The following is a 24,756-nucleotide window of genomic DNA, read 5'->3' as shown; positions in this document are numbered from 1 at the left end:
TTAACATGGTTCACTTACAGAACGTCTCAAGTAGAGACCCCTCAAATGGAAACACTTGTGGTTTTCCTTTTGCCTTAGTGCTCCTATTTGGGGAAGTCTTTATTTTGAATAGAGATGAGATGAGATAGCCTTTATTTGTCAGTTGCAGGTCTTTTGCCCACAACCGAGATGACAGACCTTGCCGATCGTACATACAATACACAAACATCACATTGGGGAGACAGGTCTGGCTAGGTAGTGAGGAAAAAAACATTGAAATGTGTAACACAAAAGGATAATACAGGAATGCACAGATATCAACACACCATAGCACAATAAATACAGACAAGCAACATTGGAAAGAGTTCCAGTGTGTACATCTGATCTGGGACCGCTGCAATCTTTCGACTGCGCCTCCAACTGACCTGATGTCCACATCAGAGGGGAGGTAAGCGTTGGAGGTGGCGTTGGATCCGGGGTAGGGAGGGTGATGCGTCGGTGAGTGCTTATCAGTATCAGTATATGTATGTGTGTGCGTTTCCATAGTTCAGCTGAGACAGTGTCCTCCGCCCTGCCAGGCTAAGTAAACAGTCTTCCAGCCAACCCTGGTGGCCTTGCATGGAATGGGAAGGAACAGACTAAACACAGTCGTTATCAGGGTCTTTTGTTCAGCTCCGGCCTTGTAGCTGGCGCCGAGAGGGTATCCGCATGAAGTGATGTTATTTTTTTACTTTAATGCGAACAGCTCATATGAATTTCAGAGCAGTTCTACAGTCCAACACTGGTTTCTCAATCTCCCGTTGGAGAGCCACGAGCTTCGCCATACTTGCGTTCTGTGATGTTGTCATTTCTTGTGCTCAAGGAGCCGATTTCTGAGAACTCACGGCAGTGTGCCTCCCCGAGATGTCATCCAATTTTGCGCCCAGAGATGTTATTCCGGGCTAGCCCTTCCAAGATGTATCCAGTCTGCAGTCAGAGATCTTATTCTGAGTATTCACAGCAGCCGTAGCCTCTCCAAGATCTTATCCGTGCTGACTCAATGAGCCCATTTTGAGAAACTCATGCCTCTCCCATCGTTCCAATCCCAGCGGGCAGCCTTGTGGGGGTTTGAACAGCTGGTTCCGCTTTCTTAATTCTTCGATAAGTCAGGGCCAAGCCAGCTCCGATCAGCCAGAACCCTGTTACCATGGTTCCGAATAGGTAGATATCTTCAGCACTCAGGCTCACCCAAGCCCAAACTTCTCGTCGAGAAAGGGGTGTCAATTGCATTTAGGGACCAGTTAATCCAATCCATAATTCCTCTTTTAGGTTTTAGAGAACAGACTGTGAGAGAATGTTCCAGGGAAAATACAAAAAAACCCCACAAGACTAGGCAAGGACATAAGCAGGGAATAGTTCAGGGAATCATTAATTTATGTGTTAATAAGATGCCTCTGATTAAAACCGCATGAAACCTTCAACAGCGACTGGAGACAAAAGATGACAACAAAATACAATGGGGTGCTACGACAGTCGTTAGCCATCCATTAGTTTCATGATTGAATCTCGTCAATTTAAATGTGGGTGGGACTGCAAGAGGAGTTTTGAGTTCATATAAAAGGAGACTCATGTCTAGGTAACCCTCATGGATTTGGAAACACAGACAACACAGGATATTCCAAAAGGTCTCTGTGAATCGCAACTCCTCCGTGAATCGCAACCTTATCGTGGTGGAGGGGTTTGTGTGTCCCAGGGATCCCAGGGGCTATGTTGTCTGGGGGCTTTTGCCCCCTGGTAGGGTCTCCCATGGCAAATTGGTCCTGGGTGAGGGACCAGACAAAGAGCGATTCAGAAGACCCTTATGAAAAAAACACAGAGGGAACAGTTTACGCTGCCTGGGATAGGGTTACCGGGGCCCCGCCCTGGAGCCAGGCCCGGGGAGGGTGCCCGAGGGCGAGCGTCTGGTGGCCGGGCCTTAGTCCATGGGGCCCGGCCGGGCACAGCCCGAAGAGGAGACATGGGCCCATCCTCCCGCAGGCCCACCACCCGCAGGAGGCGCCATAGGGGTCGGGTGCATTGTGTGGCGGCCAGGAGCGGAGGCCCTGGCGGACTGACCCCCGGCTGCCAAGACTGGCAATAGGGACATGGAATGTCACCTCTCTGGTGGGGAAGGAGCCTGAGTTAGTGCGTGAGGCTGAGAGGTACCGGCTAGATATAGTCGGGCTCACCTCTACGCATGGCTTGGGCTCTGGAACCAGTCTCCTGGAGAGGGGCTGGACTCTGTCTCAGTCTGGAGTTGCCCCCTGGTGTGAGCGGGCTGGGGTGGGTATCCTAATATCCCCTCGGCTTGCTGCCAGTACGTTGGGGTTTCTCCCGGTGGATGAGAGGGTTTGTTCCCTGCGCCTTAGGGTCGGGGAACGGGTCCTGACTGTCATCTGCGCTTATGCGCCGAGTGGCAGTTCGGAGTACGCAGCCTTCTTAGAGTCCCTGGGGGGGGGGGTGCTAGAAGGTGCTCCACCTGGAGACTCTGTTGTCCTGCTGGGAGACTTCAATGCTCACGTGGGTAACGACAGCGAGACCTGGAGGGGCGTGATTGGGAGGAACGGCCTCCCTGATCTGAACCCGAGCGGTGCTTTGTTATTGGACTTCTGTGCTAATCACAGTTTGGCCATAACGAACACCTTGTTCAAACATATGAGTGTCCATAAGTGCACGTGGCACCAGGACACTCTAGGCCGTAGGTCGATGATCGATTTTGTAATCGTATCACCAGACCTGCGACCATATGTTCTGGACACTCGGGTAAAGAGAGGGGCTGAGCTGTCAACTGATCACCACCTGGTGGTGAGTCCGAATGGACCATGTTCAGCGCCTCCATTGCCGAAGCTGCTGCATTGAGCTGCGGCCGCAAGGTGGTTGGTGCCTGCTGTGGTGGTAATCCCCGAACCAAATGGTGGACACCAGAGGTGAAGGGAGCCACCAGGCTGAAGAAGGAGTCCTATCGGGCTTGGTTAGCCTGTGGGACTCTGGAGGCAGCCGACAGGTATCGACAGGCCAAGCGGAATGCGGCTCGGGCAGTGGCTGAAGCAAAAACTCGGGTGTGGGAGGAGTTCAGAGAGGCCATGGAAAAAGACTTTCGGACTGCCTCGAAGAGGTTCTGGCAAACCGTCAGGCGTCTCAGGAGGGGAAAGCTGTGCTCTACCTGCACTGTGTATAGTGCTGGCGGAGTGCTGCTGACGTCGACTGAGAAAATTGTCAGGCGGTGGAAGGAATACTTTGAGGACCTCCTTAATCCCACTGACGCGTCTTCCGAGGAGGAAGCAGAGTCTGGGGATGAGGGGAATGACCCGCCAATTTCTGGGGGCGAGGTCACTGAGGCAGTTAAACAACTCCTTGGTGGCAGAGCCCCTGGTGTTGATGAGGTCCGCCCCGAGTTCCTGAAGGCTCTGGACGTTGTAGGGCTGTCCTGGTTGACACGCCTCTGCAATGTTGCGTGGAGATCAGGGGCAGTACCCGTGGATTGGCAGACCGGGGTGGTGGTCCCCATCTTTAAGAAGGGGGACCGGAGGGTGTGTTCCAACTACAGGGGGATCACACTCCTCAGCCTCCCCGGGAAAGTCTATGCCAGGGTGCTGGAAAGGAGAGTTCGTCCGCTAGTCGAATCTCGGATGCAGGAGGAACAATGCGGTTTTCGTCCTGGTCGCGGAACACTGGACCAGCTCGTCATCCTCTCGAGGATACTTGAGGGTGCATGGGAGTTTGCCCAACCAGTCTACATGTGTTTTGTGGACTTGGAGAAGGCATTCGACCGTGTCCCTCGGGGTGTCCTGTGGGAGGTGTTGCGGGAGTATGGGGTGTCTGGCCCATTGCTACGGGCCATTCGATCCCTATACAACCGTTGCAAGAGCTTGGTTCGCATTGCCGGCAATAAGTCGGACTCGTTCCCGGTGGGTGATGGGCTCCGGCAGGGCTGCCCTTTGTCACCGGTTCTGTTCATAATTTTTATGGACAGGATTTCTAGGCACAGCCAAGTGGCGGAGGGCTTTCGCTTTGGTGGCCTCAGAATCTCATCTCTGATCTTTGCGGATGATGTGGTTCTGTTGGCTTCATCGGGTGAGGGCCTCCAGCTCGCACTGGAGCGGTTCGCAGCCGAGTGTGAAGCAGCGGGAATGATCTACATCCCTACCCTCACCTATGGCCACGAGCTGTGGGTAGTGACCGAAAGGACGAGATCGCGGATACAAGCGGCGGAAATGAGCTTCCTCCGAAGGGTGGCTGGCCTCTCCCTTAGAGATAGGGTGAGAAGTTCGGCCATCCGGGAGGGGCTCAGAGTAGAGCCGCTGCTGCTCCACATCGAAAGGAGCCAGCTGAGGTGGTTTGGGCATCTGACAAGGATGCCCCCTGGGCGCCTCCTGGGTGAGGTGTTCCAGGCATGTCCCACCGGGAGGAGGCCCCGGGGCAGACCCAGGACACGCTGGAGAGATTATATCTCTCGGCTGGCCTGGGAACGCCTTGGTGTTCCCCTGGACGAGCTGGAGGAGGTGGCTGGGGAGAGGGAGGTCTGGGCCTCTTTGCTTAGGCTGCTGCCCCCGCGACCCGGCCCCGGATAAAGCGGATGAAGATGGATGGATGGATCTTCCGGACTCACTGTTAGAGAGAGAGAGAGATAGAACTTTATTAATCCCTCGGGTAGGTTCCTCTGGGAAATTTGTTTTCCAAAAAGCACAGCACCGACAGAAGTTACAGAGTCAAGAATATTATATATATATATATATATACACACACACACACATATATAAATACAAAGACATATATAGATAAAATATACAAAGGGGATAAATAGAATAAATAGGAATAAAAATAAAAATAAAAATACAAGTGAATTGCACATTTCAAGTATGATTGTTAACAAAAAGTATTGCACAAAGGTATTACACAGTGAAGTGGAGAGACACTACAGCTTAGTTGTTCCCCCCTCCTTTGTCCTCCTGTTTCCCTTCCCTCTCCCCTCCAGAGAGGAGTTAAACAGTTTGATGGCGTGTGGGACAAAGGAGTTTTTAAGTCTGTTGGTTCTTGTCTTTGGGAGAAGCAACCTGTCACTGAACAGACTCTTCTGGTTGTTTATGGCCGTGTGCAGAGGATGCCCAGCATTGTCCATAATATCCAGCAGTTTCTTTAGTGTCCTTTTCTCTGCCACTGTCACCAGAGTGTCCAGCTTCATGCCAACCACAGAGCCAGCCTTCCTGATCAGTTTTTCCAGCCTGGATGAGTCCTTCTTTGCTGTGCTGCTCCCCCAGCACACCACAGCATAGAAAAGTACTCCAGCGACCACCGACTGGTAAAACATCCTCAGGAGCTTCCTGCAGATGTTAAAAGACCTCAGCCTCCTGAGGAAGTACAGTCGGCTTTGGGCTTTTTTGTACAGGTGCTCTGTGTTGCATGACCAGTCCAGTTTATTGTCCACCCACAGCCCGAGGTACTTGTACTTGTTGACCACCTCCACCTCCTCCCCCTCTATCTGAACCGGCAGTGGACCTGCTCTGGACCTCCCAAAGTCCACAACCAGTTCCTTAGTCTTTGAGGTGTTGAGTTGCAGGTGGTTTGTGTGACTCCATGTGACAAAGTTCCTCACCAGACTTCTGTACTCCTCTTCCTGATCATCCCAGATACACCCCATGATGGCTGTGTCGTCTGCAAACTTCTGAATGTGACATAATTCAGAGTTGTAGCAGAAGTCAGAGGTGTACAGGGTGAAGAGAAGAGGGGACAGCACAGTTCCCTGTGGTGCTCCTGTGCTGCTGACCACAGTGTCAGACGTGATGTCCTTCAGCCTGACGTACTGTGGCCTGTCGGTGAGGTAGTCGGAGATCCAAGCCACCAGGCAGGGGTCCACCTCCATCCTGTTCAGTTTCTCCTGGAGCAGACAGGGCCGGATGGTATTAAAGGCACTGGAAAAGTCAAGAAACAGGATCCTGACCGTGCCTTTTCCCCCATCGAGGTGTGAGTGGGCTCTATGCAGGAGGTACAAGATGGCATCCTCCACTCCCACACCCGACTTGTAGGCGAACTGTAGTGGGTCCTGGGCCTGTTGTACCTGTGGTCGGAGGAGGTTGAGGAAGAGCCGCTCTAGAGTCTTCATAAGATGTGATGTCAGTGCCACCGGTCGGAAGTCATTCAGCTCATTGGGCCGGTTCCTTTTGGGGACCGGGACGATGCAGGATGTCTTCCATAGGGTGGGCACTCTCCCCAGTCGCAGACTGAGATTGAAGACTCGTTGTAGCGGCTCCCCAAGTTCAGCAGCACACGCCTTTAGCATCCTCGGACACACCTTGTCCGGACCTGCTGCCTTTCTGGGGCGAAGCTTCCTCAGTTGTCTCCTGACCTGATCCACTGTGACACTGGGAGATGATTGGAAGGAGGGGGGGGAAGATGTCCTGCTGCTGAGAGAGGGATTGGAGGAGGGGGGTGTCATCATAGTGTCAGGAAGGGGGGGAAGCAAGGGAGGTAGGAGAGTGGGGAGAGGGCTCTGTAGTGAAGGTGAGGGTGAGGGTGGGGGGGTTGTGGGCTGGTCAAACCTGTTGAAGAAGTTGTTGAGTTCATTTGCCTTCTCCACAGTCCCCCCCACTGTGCTGTTCTTGGTGTTGTGGCCTGTGATGGTTTTCACACCATTCCAGACCTCCCTCATATTGTTCCTCTCCAACTTCTGCTCCACCTTCCTCCTGTAGGTGTCCTTTGCTTCCCTCAGGCAGCGTTTCACCTCCCGCTGTGCTGCTTTCATCTCCTCCTTCACTTTGCTCCTGAAAGCCTTCTTCTTCATGTTGAGGACAGCTTTGACTTCCTGTGTTACCCACGGTTTGTTATTAGGGTAACACCGTACCGTCTTAGCAGGGGCGACCGTGTCCACACAAAAGTTGAGGTAGTCTGTAAGACAGTGTGTCGCCCCCTCTATGTCCTCACCATGTGGGCTCAGAAGCACGTCCCAGTCTGTGGTGTCATAACAGTCTCTCAGAGCATCCTCTTTTTCTGGGGTCCATCTCCTGATGGAGCGTGTTGTGACAGGCTGCCTTTGGACGAGGGGTGTGTATTGTGGCTGTAGGTAAACCAGGTTGTGGTCTGACTTCCCTAGTGGGGGGAGGGGGGTGGCTCTGTATGCATCTCTCACATTAGCATACAGTAGGTCAATTGTCCTGTTGCTCCTTGTGGGACAATTCACAAACTGGTGAAAAGCAGCCAGAGTAGAATCCAGTGTGGCATGATTAAAGTCTCCAGATATAATAATGAAAGCTTCGGGGTGTTGTGTCTGGAGTCTTGCTGTGACTGTGTGTATTTTCTCACAGGCAGCTGTTGCGTCGGCCCTCGGAGGGATGTAAACACACACACAGATCACATGACTGAACTCCCGAGGTAGATAATATGGCCGCAAGCTAACAGCTAGCAGCTCCAGGTCCGGACGGCATACCGAAACTTTAACGGAGACGTGTCCGGGGTTGCAGTATCTGTTGTTAACGTAGACAATGAGTCCCCCACCTCTGCTTTTTCCGCTGGCCTGCGTGTCCCTATCGGCTCTCACGGATGTGAAACCGCATAGGTCTACGTTAGCCTGTGGCGTTAGCTCGGTTAGCCACGTCTCCGTGAAGATAAACAAACTGCACTCACGGTATAGTCGGTGGTTGTTCAGAGCACACAGTTCGTCCATTTTATTCGGTAACGAGTTCACGTTGCCCATTATCACTGTCGGGATTGATGGTTTGAATCGCCTCCGGTGATCCGCTTTCCTCGCTCCAGCCTTGCAGCCTCTGTAGCTCCTCTTTATCTCAGCCGGGATGTTGTGTCGCATGCCGGTCTGTCCCTTTGTTCTTAGAGCCAGCAGCTCCGCTCTCGAGTAGATGAAGGAGCTGGTTCCAGAAGTTTTAAAAAGTGCATTATCCATCTTGTATCGCTATATCTAAGAGGTAGAAGTACAGTAACTAGAGGAAGGTGAAATAAAGTTTGAAAGCCTAGTCTAAAAAAAGTTAAAAGTTAAGAAAAAGTGCGGTGTTGCAGAGCTACTTGGAAAGGCTGCCGTCACTCCAGCGCCATCTTGAAGAACAGTAGCTGGAGTTTTAAGGAAGAGCGTTCATTACAAGTCTGTATTATTGGTTCAACTCATGCAAGAACTTGTCTCTTGAATTCAGTAAGTGCATCTGCTTGGACCAGTAGCAAGATCTGCATGGAGGAATGGGCCAAAATACCAGCTACTGTGTGTGCAAACCTGGTAAAGACCTATAGTAAACGTTTGACCTCTGTTATTGCCAACAAAGGTTATGTTACAAAGTATTGAGTTGTATTTTTGTTATTGACCAAATACTCATTTTCCACCCTGATTTACGAATAAATTCTTTAAAAATCCTACCATGTGAATTCATGGATTTTTTTTTCACATTCTGTCTCTCACAGTTGAAGTGTACCTCTGGTGCAAATTACTGACCTCTGTCATCATTTTAAGTGGGGGAACTTGCACAATCGGTGGCTGACTAAATACTTTTTTGCCCCACTGTATTCCTAAGTGCACCAACTCAAAGTGACCTTGCATACGAGTTTACAGCAATTAGACACTTTGAAGCAAACTTTAGATTATATGTTTCACTTAAAGAACATCTCAAATAGACACGCTCATCGACTGCTACAAATTCTACCTGACCTTCCATGTTAGGTCTATCAAATTGAGTTCTATGTTTCATATCAAGATCACTTTGAATGGAGACACTGATGGTTTTATTCCTAAGTGCACCCACTCAAAGTGACCTTGCATATGAGTTTACAGCAATTAGACACTTTGAAGCAAACTTTATGTGACCCGTGGTAGGTCCCTATTTAAAATAGGACAGAGCCGTAGGCGCACAGTCAGTTAAAAAGAATTTCATTTTTTAATACAAAATAAAAGCAACAGTGTAACAGCGGCACCTAAAAACAATTAAAAACTTTACCTTATTAAAATCGATAAAACTGTATGATTGCCCGTGAGACAGGACGAGCGCTGCGGGGAACCGTTTAAGAACAAACCGACATAGCACACAGGTTAAAAAGAGACGGCAACTCACACATGACCCCAAATGGGCAAAACAATATAAAAAAAAGGCAAATCTTCAGTGCTGTCTTCACTCAGGCCCACCGCTGTGCATGCAAAAGCGGTGAGACAAAAAAAGGATTTGTTTTCCCTGCAGCGCCTTCACCGTCTGCGACAATATATACATATAAAAAGGGGTTAAAATACTTAAAAAATCAATCTCTATGGTGCCTACTGATACAGAAAAATAAAACGAGAAACAAATAAAATCGACAGCCGCAGCAGTCACAGTCTGTCAAATTACACCAGTATAAAACAAATTAAAACACACTGATGTGTCGGGTCCTTTGCCCGCAGCCAGAAATCCACTTGGCAAAGCAGCAGCTCGGTACTCTGTCCACAAGTTCGCGTCACACCCTAATAAATGTGGGTCAGTGGCGGTGAAGTCCACTACACTGTTCTCACGGGAACGCAATGTTTCCCACCGTTCTGACAGAGTTTAGGGGGACCCGCATCAAGCTTTCATGGAAAGAAATTAAAAACACCAACTTGCAACTTGGACCAAGCACTGACAGCTTCAGGTTTGCTGAGGTATACCTAATTGCCCACACCTGAGCTTATAAAAGGAGCAAAGACCAGCTCCGCCCACCAGGGGCGGTTCCCAGACTAAGGTCACACCTGTCACAATCTCCCCCCTGGTTTTTGCATTGGCGACCCGACAATGAAACGTTAAAGCCACGGTCTGTAAAAAGCTATAACTGAATGTACACTAGGTGGCCTGGCTTCAGCTGATTGGGGCAGATTGTGTGGATTGGAATGGTGGCCAGCTGTTGAGCGTGTCGTTCTTCTAACTGTACCACTTTCAGCTAATGGAGTGGAGACACTACACTGTGGAGTCAGGGTACCAAGCTCAGTCCCTCTGGACTGCGGCCTCATTACTATAGCCAGGTCCTCTGGGGGTTGTTGGGGACCAGGTGCAGAATCAGTTTGTACACTTTGGGGGTCACCTCTTGGGGACTCCCTTCGTTGCCACACATAAAAGTCTCCCTCATCCTCAGACAGGGGTAACCGGTCAGGTGAACTTCTAGGGTTAGGAGTTTGCTGGAGCTCTGCCCTTATTTTCTCACAGATATCAGCAGGGATCGGCTTAATCAATTATCTATGAACCTGTCTTTTCTGTTCTGGATCATGGAGTGGGGCCACTGTATACACAGGACCAGCTCCAGCAGGGGCACCGACAATACAATACGGTGTAGCGCCCCAAAAATCTTAGATTTTATTCCGGCCACGAATGCTATGATCTCTCAAATACACTAACTGATGCAATGGCAAGGGGTCAGAAGCTGGGGCAGGTTGGCGATCTGCACGCAGGGTCGCTGCTGCTTTGGTGCGGTTACTCACACCTTTATAAGCTACATCTAGACGTTTCTGATGCTCTTGGACCCAAGTGTGCACTGGCCCTTGGGTGGGTTCCTCCACTCTGCCTAACAGGAAGTCAATTGGGAGCTGGGGCTCTTGGCCAAACATAAGGAAATAGGGTGACTCACCCGTAGTTTGATGGATTGTAGTATTGTAAGCAAAGGTGAGCTGCTGTAAATACATGGGCCAATGACGCTTTTGCTCAGGGGGCAGGGTTCTCAACAGATCATGCAGAGTCCGATTAAAACGCTCACACTGGCCATTACCTTGTGGGTGGTAAGGAGTGGTGCGAGTCTTTTCCACCCATATAACTGGCACAGCTGCTGAACTACTGCTCCTTCAAAACTCCTCCCCTGATCAGAGTGGATCCTAGAGGGAACACCAAAGCGATAAAACCACTCATAAACCAAAACACTGGCCACAGTAGTTGCCTTTTGATCCTTAGTAGGAATGGCCTGAGTGAACTTTGAAAACACATCACACATCAGTAAGAATCAATACATTTTCACGGCCATCAACGGAGGGTTCAAGGCATGAGAAATCAATTGCCAGAATCTGATTGGGCCTCGCAGCCATGAGGTGACCCATGGTTGTTTTAGGTTTCGGGTAAACTGCTTTAGCCTGTGCACAACGTTCACATTGCTGACAGTAATCCTGAACCTCTTTCAACATACCTGGCCAATAACACCTCTTGCGTATCAAGTCTGCAGTCCTGTCTATTCCCTGGTGACCATGGTCATTATGCAAGCCATGTAAAACCTCATTCTTGAGACTATGAGGGACCACTATTTGGCACACGGGTTCCCCCCCATCTGGCTGAAAAATCTGCCGATAAAGCACGCCTTCCTTCTCTACCAGTTTCCTCCACTGGCGCAACATTTCCAGTACTGCTGCTGGCAAATCTCTCCTCTCCTGGCGAGTAGGGCCAGTTCCTCGGCGCCAAAACTTCAAAAAGCCACTAATTATGGGGTCATCCCTCTGCAAAGTAGCAAGGTCTGTAAGTGAATGAGAGGGTAAAACCGAAATCATAGATTGGATTACTTGCTGGGGTGGTAAAACTGGTTGGACTAAAGAGCCTGGAAGGGAAGTACCAGGAACCAGTGTTTCCAAAGACACAGGTTGATCTGATGGCTGACACTGTCGAGACAAAGCATCTGCATTGCCATTTGTACGACCTGGACGATACTTAATTGAAAAATCAAAAGAAGAGAGCTGAGCAGCCCAGCGCTGTTCCAAAGCTCCGAGCTTTGCTGTAGTCAGATGGCTGAAGGGGTTGTTGTTGGTATAGACAACACACTTCTTACCCAGCAGATATTCTCTATATTTTTCAGTTATAGCCCATTTCAAGGCTAGGAATTCAAGTTTCATGGAGCTGTAGTTGGACATGTTACGCTCCGTGGGCTTTAGTCCTCGACTAGCATAGGCTATAGGACGCACCTTGCCATCTGCTTGCTGTTGTGAAAGCACTGCCCCCAAACCCCAGTGACTGGCATCAACCTCCAAAATAAAAGGTTGTGAAAAATTTGCATAAGCCAACACGGGGGAATTCACCAACCGAGCCTTCAACTCTTGGAAGCTGTTTTCACACTGCTCGGTCCAAACTTCCTGCAGTGCACGCTTGGAGGGGCGTTTGTGCTTAGTCCCAGCCAGTTCGGCCACCAACTGGTGGAGCGGAGCAGCTAGAGATGCAAAACCTGGAACAAAGCGGCGATAGTAACTAGCAAACCCTAAGAATGACCTTATTTCAGCAACAGAGCTAGGAGTTTGCCAATTAGATACCGCAGATATTTTGTCTGGGTCCGTGGCTACCCCGTCCTTGGAGATCACATGCCCAAGGTACTTTACCTCTGTCTGCAAAAAACAACATTTTTCCAGCTTGGCCTTCAAATTTTGTACCCGCAAGGTCTCCAGTACTGTTCCTAGGCGCTGAATATGCTCATCTACTGTGGTGGAGAAGCCTATCACATTATCCAGATACAGCAACAAGGATGGGTGATTCTGGGAACCAAACATTCGCTCCATCAATCTCTGAAAGGTGCTTGGTGCGTTACAGAGGCCAAACGGCATGCGGTTGAACTCGAATAACCCAAAAGGAGTGCAGAAAGCAGTTTTCTTCTTGTCTGGCTCCGCAACAGGGACTTGATTGTAGCCACTAGCCAAGTCCAAGGTGGAGAACCAGCGTGCACCTGACAACACGTCCAAGGACTCCTCAATTCGGGGTAAGGGAAAAGCATCCTTCCTAGTCTTTGAGTTTAAAAGACGGTAATCCACACAGAGCCTGATACTGGAGTCCTTCTTTCTTACTACCACAATTGGAGAGGCAAAAGGGCTACAACTTTCTCTGATCACCTGACTATCCAACAGGTGTTGAATATGGGCCTTAACACTCTCATACTCTGAAGGTGGAATGCGTCGATACCGCTGGCGGACTGGAGTCTCATCTAAGAGTGGGATCTCATGAGTAAGTAAATTGGTACACCCTAAATCACCATCATGAGAAGAAAAAACAGATTGGTAGTCACGTAAAAGGGCTCTTACCCTGTCCTGATCCTGTACAGTGAGAGCTGACAGATCAATTGCATCAATGGCAGTTCTCAGAGGGTTGGTTTCCATACTCTGAGTTGCCATGGTAACACATTTCTCCTCTCCCAAATCTTCCAACAGACTGGTCGAGCCATCTGATTGGCTGACAATTTCAACTTGGCACAAAGTGCCAAGCTGACTGCAAGGTGGCAAAATGGCCTCAGTTAATCCCACATTGGTAACTGGGATAAATGCAGTGCCACTAACCACTTGGACCAAAGCTGGAGAAGAAAGGAGACCATGAGGCAAGCCGGCATCTAGTGGTTCAAAAAGCACTGTTCCAGTGTATGCTGAATGGGCTTTTCGACAGGTGGTGGGTACAAATTTCATTGTGCCTGCAGGGATGCAAATTTTTCTTCTACCCTGAACTCTCACTGGGCCACTAACCTGTGCTTCAGGCTGTAGTTGGGCTGTATGGCAACGCTGCAAAACCTGCTGCCAAGGATCTTCCTGCACTAAAGGAAGGTCAAAAAGAGCAGAGCCATGTTCCAAAAACAGCTCCCTATAACACTCGTGGATCACATTCATGCCAAGTACTCCACATATTTCTAAGTTGGGGCTGGGCTCCAAAGGATCCCTAACAACTAACACACCACGTTTCGGTATTTGCCTCCCTAACACCTGGCAATCAAGCTCCAGGTAGCCAACATAGGGAATATCTAGCCCATTAGCTGCCCGTAACCGCAGCCAATGGCATGCCTTCAGTTTCTCTGGACCCCAGTTCTTAAAATGTTTGGCAAAAAAACTCTCCGTGATGGTAGTGACCATGGACCCAGTGTCTAATAAACAGGAGACGTCTACCCCTCCCATATTAATGGTAACCTTTGGACAGGAGCCTACCAACTTGGGTAGGGGACCAGACTTTTGAGCATTACAACTGTTGGAGCCAGTTATGCCCCCATCTGATATGTGGCTCAGCATAACAGAGGGTGCTAGTTTTCCGTCTGCATGGAAAACATTCCCTGACCAGATGAGCTCCTGCTAGGGGCTGTAGACTCAAAGGCTAATACCCTCTCATTATCACAGTCCTTAGCAAAATGGCCAGGTTTCTGACACCGTCTGCAAATAACCTGCCTTCCTCTCTGCGTGAACCTAGGCTTACTTGATGTATGGGCAACTCTCAACTCATGTGTAAGCTGATCAATCTGGGCCTGCTGCCGTTTTAACATTTCCTTAACCTCTGCTAATTCTGACCCAATAGTATCCCTTGGCACCCTTGTTTGTCCTGTATGCTGAATGCTGTAGACTGCTGGGACAGAATAAGTCCTGAACCGATTGGGTTCTACTCCTACTCTGCCTTCCCGCTCCCACCTGAGGGCTTCATCTCTTAAAGTATGGAGGTCATAATCTGGATGTTCGCGAACAATCCTTTTAAGCTTGCGACTCAAATTTCCATCCCGGACACCCTCTACAAACTGATCAGAAAGCAGTCTAGCAGCCTCAGGAATTCGCCTCTCTGGACAACTTTGAATCATTTTGTCCATGAGAGAAAACAATGCATGGGAGAATTCCCTCAGTGACTCTCCTTCTTGCTGCCTTCTTGCATAAAAAGCTTCCTTAACAGGAATAAAGGACATAGGGCAACCATACTGGCTAAGGAGAATATCACAAATGCGGTCTGGATCTTCTCTTACTTGCTGGGACCTATATTTTAGTTCCTCACGAGCATCACCAGTCAAATGATCAAAAATATAATGGGCTCTATCAACAGGGGCAAGTCTACGAGTGCGCATCACAGATTTTATTTCTTCCACCCAACTTTGGACACTAATTTCCCCAGTTCCACTAAACAGGGGGCACGACCTCTCTCTAGGAATATAAACCAACCTCTCTCGGGGAGAGCCCTCCATAGGGGTAGGATCATGAGGTCTACAGGGGCTAGAAATGCCTGATTGGGACTCCATAATAATAAAATAAAAACCCTCAACAGTAAGTGTGCCTACTGTGTTTGTAGGCACAGATTACATTGTATCTGGATGCAGATTACACTTTGTTACCACCAGGAATTACCAGCTGCTGCTTTGCCTAAAATAAATAAAAACAAATGTAAAACAGTTTTAAGAAACACACAAAAACAAAACAGAATTTTACACAAACCAACTGCCTTAATCGCCGTGTACACCTACAGGCTCGTCCTGTCCGACAACGCCAGTTTGAGACCCGTGGTAGGTCCCTATTTAAAATAGGACAGAGCCGTAGGCGCACAGTCAGTTAAAAAGAATTTCATTTTTTAATACAAAATAAAAGCAACAGTGTAACAGCGGCACCTAAAAACAATTAAAAACTTTACCTTATTAAAAACGATAAAATTGTATGATTGCCCGTGAGACAGGACGAGCGCTGCGGGGAACCGTTTAAGAACAAATCGACATAGCACACAGGTTAAAAAGAGACGGCAACTCACACATGACCCCAAATGGGCAAAACAATATAAAAAAAAAGGCAAATCTTCAGATCCGTCTTCACTCAGGCCCACCGCTGTGCATGCAAAAGCGGTGAGACAAAAAAAGGATTTGTTTTCCCTGCAGCGCCTTCACCGTCTGCGACAATATATACATATAAAAAGGGGTTAAAATACTTAAAAAATCAATCTCTATGGTGCCTACTGATACAGAAAAATAAAACGAGAAACAAATAAAATCGACAGCCGCAGCAGTCACAGTCTGTCAAATTACACCAGTATAAAACAAATTAAAACACACTGATGTGTCGAGTCCTTTGCCCGCAGCCAGAAATCCACTTGGCAAAGCAGCAGCTCGGTACTCTGTCCACAAGTTCGCGTCACACCCTAATAAATGTGGGTCAGTGGCGGTGAAGTCCACTACACTGTTCTCACGGGAACGCAATGTTTCCCACCGTTCTGACAGAGTTTAGGGGGACCCGCATCAAGCTTTCATGGAAAGAAATTAAAAACACCAACTTGCAACTTGGACCAAGCACTGACAGCGTCAGGTTTGCTGAGGTATACCTAATTGCACACACCTGAGCTTGAAAGGAGCAAAGACCAGCTCCGCCCACCAGGGGCGGTTCCCAGACTAAGGTCTCACCTGTCACATTTAGATAACACGGTTCACTTACAGAACATCTCAAGTAGAGACCCCTCAAATGGAAACACTTTTGGTTTTCCTCTTTACTTAGTGCTCCTATTTGGGGAATTCATTATTTTGAATAGTTCAGGGAATCGTTGATTTATGTGTTAATAAGATGCCTTTGATTGAAACCGCACAAATCCTTCAACAGCTACTGGAGACAAAAGAGGAAACCAAAATACAATGGGGCGCTACTACAGTTGTTAGCCAACCATTGGTTTCATGACTGAATGTCATTGACTTAAATGTGGATGGGACTGCAAGAGGAGTCTTGAGTTCATATAAAAGGAGACTCATGTTCAAGCATCTGTCATGGATTTGGAAACACAGACAACACAGGATATTCCAAAAGAACTTCAGGACTCACTGGTAAGGAAGAGCGTTCATTACAAGTCTGTGTTGTTGGTCCGATTCATGCAAGAACAGTATGATGTCATATAGGCATTCAGTATGATGTCATATAGGCATAAAGTATGATGTCATATAGGCATACAGTATGATGTCATATAAGGCATTCAGTATGATGTCAAATAGGCATACAGTATTTTAGCTGAGTGGTAAATTAATAATAATATTTTCCATTTCAGTTAACCAAATGTCCATTTAAGGTTCAAAAAGGGGTCTTAAAATGTTGTTTCTTTGTTTCCATGTATGGTACCATACCATACCACCTTTATTTATGAAGCACTTTAACATAAAACCAGAGTTCACAAAGTGCTGTACATGCTAATAGCATAAGTAAAAATAAATAAATAAAATGAGATAAGATAAAATAAATAACTAAAACACTAAAATAAATTGAAACATGTTAAAACAAATTGAGTCAACCCCTCTAATCAATGCCAAAGGCTTCAGCAAATAAATATGTTTTAAGAAGACTTTTAAATTCAGAAAGAGAAGAGGCCTGCCTAACATGCAAGGGTAGATCATTCCACAACTTTGGAGCAACTACAGCAAAAGCACGATCACCTTTAAATTTATACTTAGTTTTCGGTACCTTAAGGAGCTGCTGATTGGCAGCGCACCCACTAGTGTAGTGGCTTCGTTTAAATTTGGCTTGTGTGTTTAATTTGTGGGGGAAGAAATGAACCTTTCTGTTCACTCACTGTCTCGCTTCCGCTTTGGATCTTGCACTTGTGTCCATCCCATTTACCTCGTGCTGCTGGGCCGTGACAGATGTCATATATGTCATACAGTATGATGTCATATAGGCATAGAGTATGATGCCATATAGGCATTCAGTATGATGTCATATAGGCATTCAGTATGATGTCATATAGGCATTCAGTATGATGTCATCCTGTGTCATCTGACGACCTGCTGCCACTGAAAGGCAGTGTCAGAGGGGACACTTGGGCATTTATTGCAGCATATGATGTGATCATGGTAAATGCTCTCCACCTCATCCAGAAATGAGGTGGAGAGCATTTAAACCTTTTGCCATTATTTTATTGATGATCTGAATGACAACATTTATGACCTCTGTGCATTCTAGAGGAAAGGTTTGCGCACACAATGCCTCTTGGTGCAGGATGCAGTGAAACGTCAGCAGCTTTCTATCCAGTGACTTCTGCAGCCAGGCCACAAAGCCCCTGTGCAGTCATACTTACCATACTTTTATTTTTATATTTCAATATCACAATAATCTTCTAATTTAGAACTACAAGTTAAAAAAGAACTAACATAAGTTGCTGATTTGGTCCCTAAAATCCAGAGAGTAATTATTCATGGTAAGGAATTCATGTGGACTCTAAGCGTGTGGGCAGGCAAGGACATTTAAACAGTGAGGCTGATGACCTACCATTTCTTCGTGTGACTGCTTCTGGTCTAAAAGGGACTCCAATACAAAAATCAATGAATTTGACACATAGAAATGCTGGATGATCAGGCGATGTGTCAAACACAATGTTGTCTGGCTTAATGTCTCGATTGAAGACACCCTTGGATTGCATTTCAGCGGCTGCATGTACCAGCTGTCTCAGTATGACCAGACAGACAAATGAAAAATACGTTCAAATAATCAGATTTACATTATCCATTAAAGTTTGCCATATATGTTGTCTTGCCACTCGCTGACCTTAACCTCCCTCTCGTGCACAAAGGTTCTTCTGTTTGCCAGGTAGGCTTCCAAGTCTATGTTTTTTTGGCCTTTCAAAGACCATAATGAGTTCGTCTTCCAAGTCATACCAGTCGTTTTAAGCGGGCGTCACATTGCTGCTCGTAGCCTCTGGTCCTGCCCCGACTTTTATTAGCAATGCCACCTCCTTGGGAATCTCGGTCATTTTACCATTAAGAAGCTTGAGAAACAGAACATCAAGGTCAGTGTTCAAACATTAGGCTGTTTGAGGTACACGTTGGGGGAAAACAACAGAAAAAGACAAACATTTCTTACCACTGATAGGTAGCTGACTAAAAACTGAGCAACATGCTTAATCACCACCTGCATTACAGAGAAAATGTGTTTTAGAAAAAGAGAACAGGAGGAACTAGAAGAATTGTAAAGTGCACACATAAGAAGCCATACTGGGAAATTGTCTTCTCTGCGTTTTCCAAAGAAGACAGTCCCAAAGCCTCCTTCACCCAGCTTATCCTGCTCTTCGTATTTTTCTTCAAAGTCCTCTACAGAGAGACAAAACAAATTGAATTTAACAGGTAAAGGAGACTTTACTCACCTAGATATTTACGCACACCCACAGCACGTGGTGTGGTAAAGGTCGGCCAAGATTTTGACCACATGTCAGAAACTGGATCAAAATTGGACTAAACTCACTTGAACTCTGACTTTGTCTGCACTTAGAACTATCACAAGACATTAAAACAAAACATCGGGCATTGATGACATCACAGGAATCTAACATTCTAATCTATGCAAACTGTCTCCAAGGCTACATAATATCAAATTAAATCATAGCAAAGGAGTAAAAAGCAGGATCAGTCTTAGGGTGTATGTTACATGTTTGCCAGTTTGGATGAGTGAGTGCAATACTTCATCGGCCTGTGTTGTAGCAACCTGTTGAACCTGCTGAGAAACTTTTCTTTGTCCACTCTGCCCCAAACTTCACATGCTCCATAAAGGTCGAGGCCTAGAGACCTCTGCATAGTTATTAGCATTAGGTTATCAGTATCATCTGATATATATGACATTTACAGTACAGTACTCACACATGACATAGGAGGAATAAATATGAACTTTTTGACATAAATTTGATCATATGAAATTGGATATTTTTAAAAATATGAAACTTTTTCCTTCCGTCATACTTCAGAAATATAATATATTATGTTTTGAACATTTTAAAACATTTAAGTTTGCTCGTTGTAGTTATAAGATCCTACATGGACGTGCTCCACAATCATTGGTCAGTCATGTTAAAATCCATTATCAGTGGAAAACAAACCTGATCCTCTACTAGAGGCGATTGTGCAATACCTTTTAGACATAACACTCAGCAAACAGTTATTATCAGTTAAAGTCAGTGAGATTTGGAGTGATACATGACACATGACGGAATAAGACACGCAGACTTAGCATGACGAACCGACGAGGAACACGTACACTGTAAATACATACAGAGGGAAAAGAGGACTAGAGATGAGACATGGACATAACTAAGCACAAACAGAACATGATGGCTGGGGGGAAAACACACGTGACAGAAGGAATGGGTCACAAGGGCAAAACATGTAAACGAGAGGAGGAGACGGGAGAAAAAGACATTACTGAAATACAAGAAGGGCCAGGGCTGGGGCAGCCAACCAGTCACAGACAAACAGCCACATTTTTTACTGTGTCACCGCAAAGAGCCACATCATACACCTGGGCACACATGAACATCACCCATCCCTTCCTCTGTCCTGCGTTCAGTTTGGGGTATCAAACTCAGGACCCTAACCCCATCAGGCTGGGGTCTTTGTGTGGAGTCTGCATGTTCTCTCCAGCTTCCTCCCACAGTCTAAAGACATGCAGTCAGTGAGGGTCTTCTCGCCCCGTTCACATTCACACAGAGATGCACTGAAGATCACCTTGTGGTTAGTGCCTTCTATTCGATGTACAGACTGAATAATAACACCTTCTAATTAGTTCTGTCTCCTATTGGTGCTCTTCTACGAGTAATCAGTGCTTGATGACTTACTACGCTTAACTTTTTTCACAACATTGATAACAAACACAAAACAACAACAACATATATTATCTAAAAAAACTTGATTGGACCACATTTTGATGTTCATCCTACATGTTTATTGAGATTGTCTAATGTCTGCGACGGTATCTTTTCCCACGTCTGCGGACACCCGAGGCCTTGTGGGCTCTCCTGCGTCTGCGAGCAGGGCGAGAAGCATGTTTGCGTCTATGCCTGTGTCGTGGCATCGTCCAAAACGGCGGTACCTGCTCCACGTCACGGGTTCTATTTATGGACTCACCTGGCAACTTTAGTGATGTCACCGCTGATGTTGTCACTGTTGGTGTGACCTCATGACTCATTCATCCCATCTGAACTGTGGTGTAATTATGAGGTCACAGGGGGACGTGAATTTATTCACAAAGTTGAAACAGAGTTTGGGTCATAACTCAAAGACACAATGATGCAGTCAAATCATTGGAATTAAATATCTGTAATTCAATTCAATTCAATTCAATTCAATTCAATTTTATTTATATAGCGCCAAATCACAACAAATGTCGCCTCAAGGCACTTCATAGATACAGAGAAAAGCTCAACAATCATATGACCCCCTATGAGCAAGCACTTTGGCGACAGTGGGAAGGAAAAACTCCCTTTTAACAGGAAGAAACCTCCGGCAGAACCAGGCTCAGGGAGGGGCGGCCATCTGCTGCGACCGGTTGGGGTGAGAGAAGGAAGACAGGATAAAAGACATGCTGTGGAAGAGAGACAGAGATTAATAACAGATATGATTCAATACAGAGAGGTCTATTAACACATAGTGAGTGAGAAAGGTGACTGGAAAGGAAAAACTCAATGCATCATGGGAATCCCCCGGCAGCCTATATCTATTGCAGCATAACTAAGGGAGGATTCAGGGTCACCTGGTCCAGCCCTAACTATATGCTTTAGAAAAAAGGAAAGTTTTAAGCCTAATCTTAAAAGTAGAGATAGTGTCTGTCTCCCGAATCCAAACTGGAAGCTGGTTCCACAGAAGAGGGGCCTGAAAACTGAAGGCTCTCCCTCCCATTCTACTTTTAAATACTCTAGGAACAACAAGTAGGCCTGCAGAGCGAGAGCGAAGTGCTCTAATAGGGTAATATGGTACTACAAGGTCATTAAGATAAGATGGGGCCTGGTTATTTAAGACCTTGTATGTGAGGAGCAGGATTTTGAATTCAATTCTGGATTTAACAGGAAGCCAATGAAGGGAAGCCAAAACAGGAGAAATATGCTCTCTCTTTCTAGTCCCTGTCAGTACTCTTGCTGCAGCATTTTGGATTAACTGAAGGCTTTTCAGTGAGTTTTTTGGACATCCTGATAATAATGAATTGCAGTAGTCCAGCCTGGAAGTAATAAATGCATGAACTAGTTTTTCAGCGTCTCTCTGAGACAGGATATTTCTAATTTTAGAGATGTTGCGCAAATGGAAGAACGCAGTCTTACATATTTGTTTAATATGTGCGTTGAAGGACATATCCTGGTCAAAAATGACTCCAAGGTTCCTCACAGTGTTACTGGAGGCCAAGGTAATGCCATCCAGAGTAAGAATCTGGTTAGATACCATATTTCTAAGCTTTTCAGCGCCGAGTACAATGACCTCAGTTTTATCTGAGTTAAGAAGCAGAAAGTTAGTGGCCATCCAAGTAAATTACACGATTTAGAGGGGTCTGACATCACATCCAGTCTCTCTGTTGTGATGTCAAATATCAATGCCAGAGTCGCTTCTCTGCTGTGATGTTAAATATCAATGCCAGACTCGCTTCTCTTTTGTGATGTCAAATATCAATGCCAGACTCGCTTCTCTGCTGTGATGTTAAATATCAATGCCAGACTCGCTTCTCTTTTGTGATGTCAAATATCAATGCCAGAGTCGCTTCTCTGTTGTCATGTCAAATATCAATGCCAGACTCGCTTCTCTGTTGTGATGTCAAATATCAATGCCAGACTCGCTTCTCTGCTGTGATGTTAAATATCAATGCCAGACTCGCTTCTCTGTTGTGATGTCAAATATCAATGCCAGACTCGCTTCTCTCTGTTGTCATGTCAAATACCAATGCCAGACTCGCTTCTCTGTTGTGATGTCAAATGTCAATGACAGATTCGTCTCTCTGTTGTCATGTCAAATATCAATGCCAAACTCGCTTTGTGCGTGTGTGTGTGTGCGTGAGTCTTCAAATTAGTTTAAGAGACAAAGAGAAAGAAAGTGGAAGACACACAGACTTGAAGGTGAAACTGTAGGTGTGAAACTCAGCAGGCACTAGTATATTGAAATTGAGGTAAATTGTTCGGAGACTCTAAAATAAATATTTGTCTGCAGCTGCATCAAAAAACGCTGAAACATGTCAAAAGAGAGAGAAGGGCATTATAGTTTGAAACCACTCAGCAAGTAAAAAAAGACAATCAAAGATTGCATTAAAACACAGTTTGGTTCATAATAAATCCTATCAGGTATACAACAGTATCAGTGAACAATATATCAGCTTTCACGTTAAGATAACTACAAAAATCATAAAATCCTATTACAGTTTATGTTATATAATTTATTACGTAAATCTGAAATTTACCACTAACACGACATGACTTAATCATAACATAATTATTCTAACTTTCACTGACTTACACTAAAGTAAGTGCTCATTTTTCAGGTTAAGGTTATTTTCTCAGTAGTCATGAAAATATCATTATAGAGTTAAGTCATTATTTTTTAACCCAAGATAAATGCTATAAGTGAGGAATTTAACTGATGAATGACATATGGGAAACCATAGTTTGCTATCACAGACAAATATGACTTATATATGTTCTGTATTAAGGACATTTTAAAAACTTTTGGCTGAAAGTTCTTAGTTCTCATTTTTTCATGCCATTTCTAAACATCACTTTAGCCCTAGTTCTATCAAGTAAATCTAACTCCCGAATGTCTGATGACCTGAGTTAAGGTGTGACAATGGTTCTTTGTTAATCATGGTTTGGTCGTTGGCCAGCCATTATCTAGACCATTGAAATTTGGTGTAAAAGAAGGCGGAGTTGGGTGGAAGAGGCAGCACCCAGCAGTTAAGAGTACCCTATAAGTATATCACCACATCCACTGCAAAAGGGAAACCAAATGGCAGATGCTACAAACCATGGTCAAATTCATCGGTAAGTAAGCATGTTCTTTACATATCTGTTATTGACCCATTGGTTTTATGTTCTATGATTGTTATTACCACATTGACTTATTTAGTTCTGCTTATAATTATCCTTTGATGGAAGTAATCCAAAGTATACTTATCATAAGAACAGTAACTTTGGGGTTTTTTGTGTTTTAATGAAGAAAGTACTTCTGTTAAGGTACTTGATCATGTTAGGTGTCTATTTATAGTTCTATCAGGGTCACATGATGATATAAACTTCTGAATTGGTCACCAAGATCACAGCAACATGAGCACTTAAGTGAATTCTGAAAGCATCAAGTGCTAATTGTTGTTGTAATGCTGTTGTCCACAACAAACCATGAACTGACTGAAAACAGTAGGATTCGGTTGATTTCTGAAAGAGTAAGTGTGTATGTAAATGATTTGCTAAACTATATTCCTAGCCCATAATGTTGAATTGTGACTCGAGATACAATTAAGCTTTATTTATTTATTTATTTTTTTAAAGAAAAGGTTGAATTTGTTTTCCACAAAAAAAAATCACAGATCACACTTCTTTAATTAAAGTGCTTTGCTAAATCAAGTCACCAACATCACAACAACATAAGCACTTATTTGAATTCTGAATACAGTAAGTGCTCATTGTTGTTGTGTTGTTGATGTCTTCTACAGCCAACAATCACTGTAAAATTACCTTTGCATTATGAATTGTAGCTGACTTTGTCCAACAGAAATCTTTGTTGCAAATCTTTCCTCTTTGCCAAGGTTGCAGGACTTGATATAAAGATGCATGTTAACTTAAGTCGACTTTAGATTTTCAGGACATAACACACAAAGATCACCTCGAACGGAGACACTAATGGTTCATGTTTTCCTAAGTGCTTCCTTTCAAAGTAATCTTGATTGTGTTACATCAGGATCACACAGCCAGGTTATTTCAGGACTTGTTCACCATCATTAAAAACAACTGTCACCAAATGGAATTCAAACTACAGTAAGTGCAAGTTTTGGATTGGACTCTTGGATTTTGATCTATATTGTATTTTGACATTTCGAAATCTTTATGTCCTGTTAAAAATAAAATTCCTTATTACAACTTGAGCGTAAAACTTTCCTTTTTTCTAAAGCATATAGTTAGGGCTGGATCAGGTGACCCTGAGTCCTCCCTTAGTGATGCTGCAATAGGTGTAGACTGTTGGGGATTCCCATGATGCACTGAGTATTTCCTTCTAGTCACCTATCTCACTCAACATGTGTTAATAGATCTCTCTGCATTTAATCTCACTCCTTATTAATCTCTGGCTCTCTTCCACAGCAGGGAGTTTTTCCTTCCCACTATCACCAAAGTTCTTTCTGAT

The 24,756-nt window shown here is 45.6% G+C and overlaps 1 pseudogene; it reads right to left on the bottom strand.

Moving 5' to 3' along the window:
• Window positions 1–6,563: 6,563 nt before the first annotated feature.
• Window positions 6,564–9,006, bottom strand: LOC148094598 (uncharacterized; annotated as a pseudogene).
• Between the last annotated feature and the right edge of the window lie 15,750 nt (window positions 9,007–24,756).

Source organism: Neolamprologus brichardi, unplaced genomic scaffold (assembly GCF_056152115.1).
Source record: "Neolamprologus brichardi isolate AB-2024 unplaced genomic scaffold, ASM5615211v1 NODE_ptg000033l+_length_6344489_cov_1, whole genome shotgun sequence".
Lineage (NCBI taxonomy): Eukaryota > Metazoa > Chordata > Actinopteri > Cichliformes > Cichlidae > Neolamprologus > Neolamprologus brichardi.
Note: the sequence above shows the minus strand (reverse complement) of the source record. Positions and strands in the feature narration are given on the sequence as shown.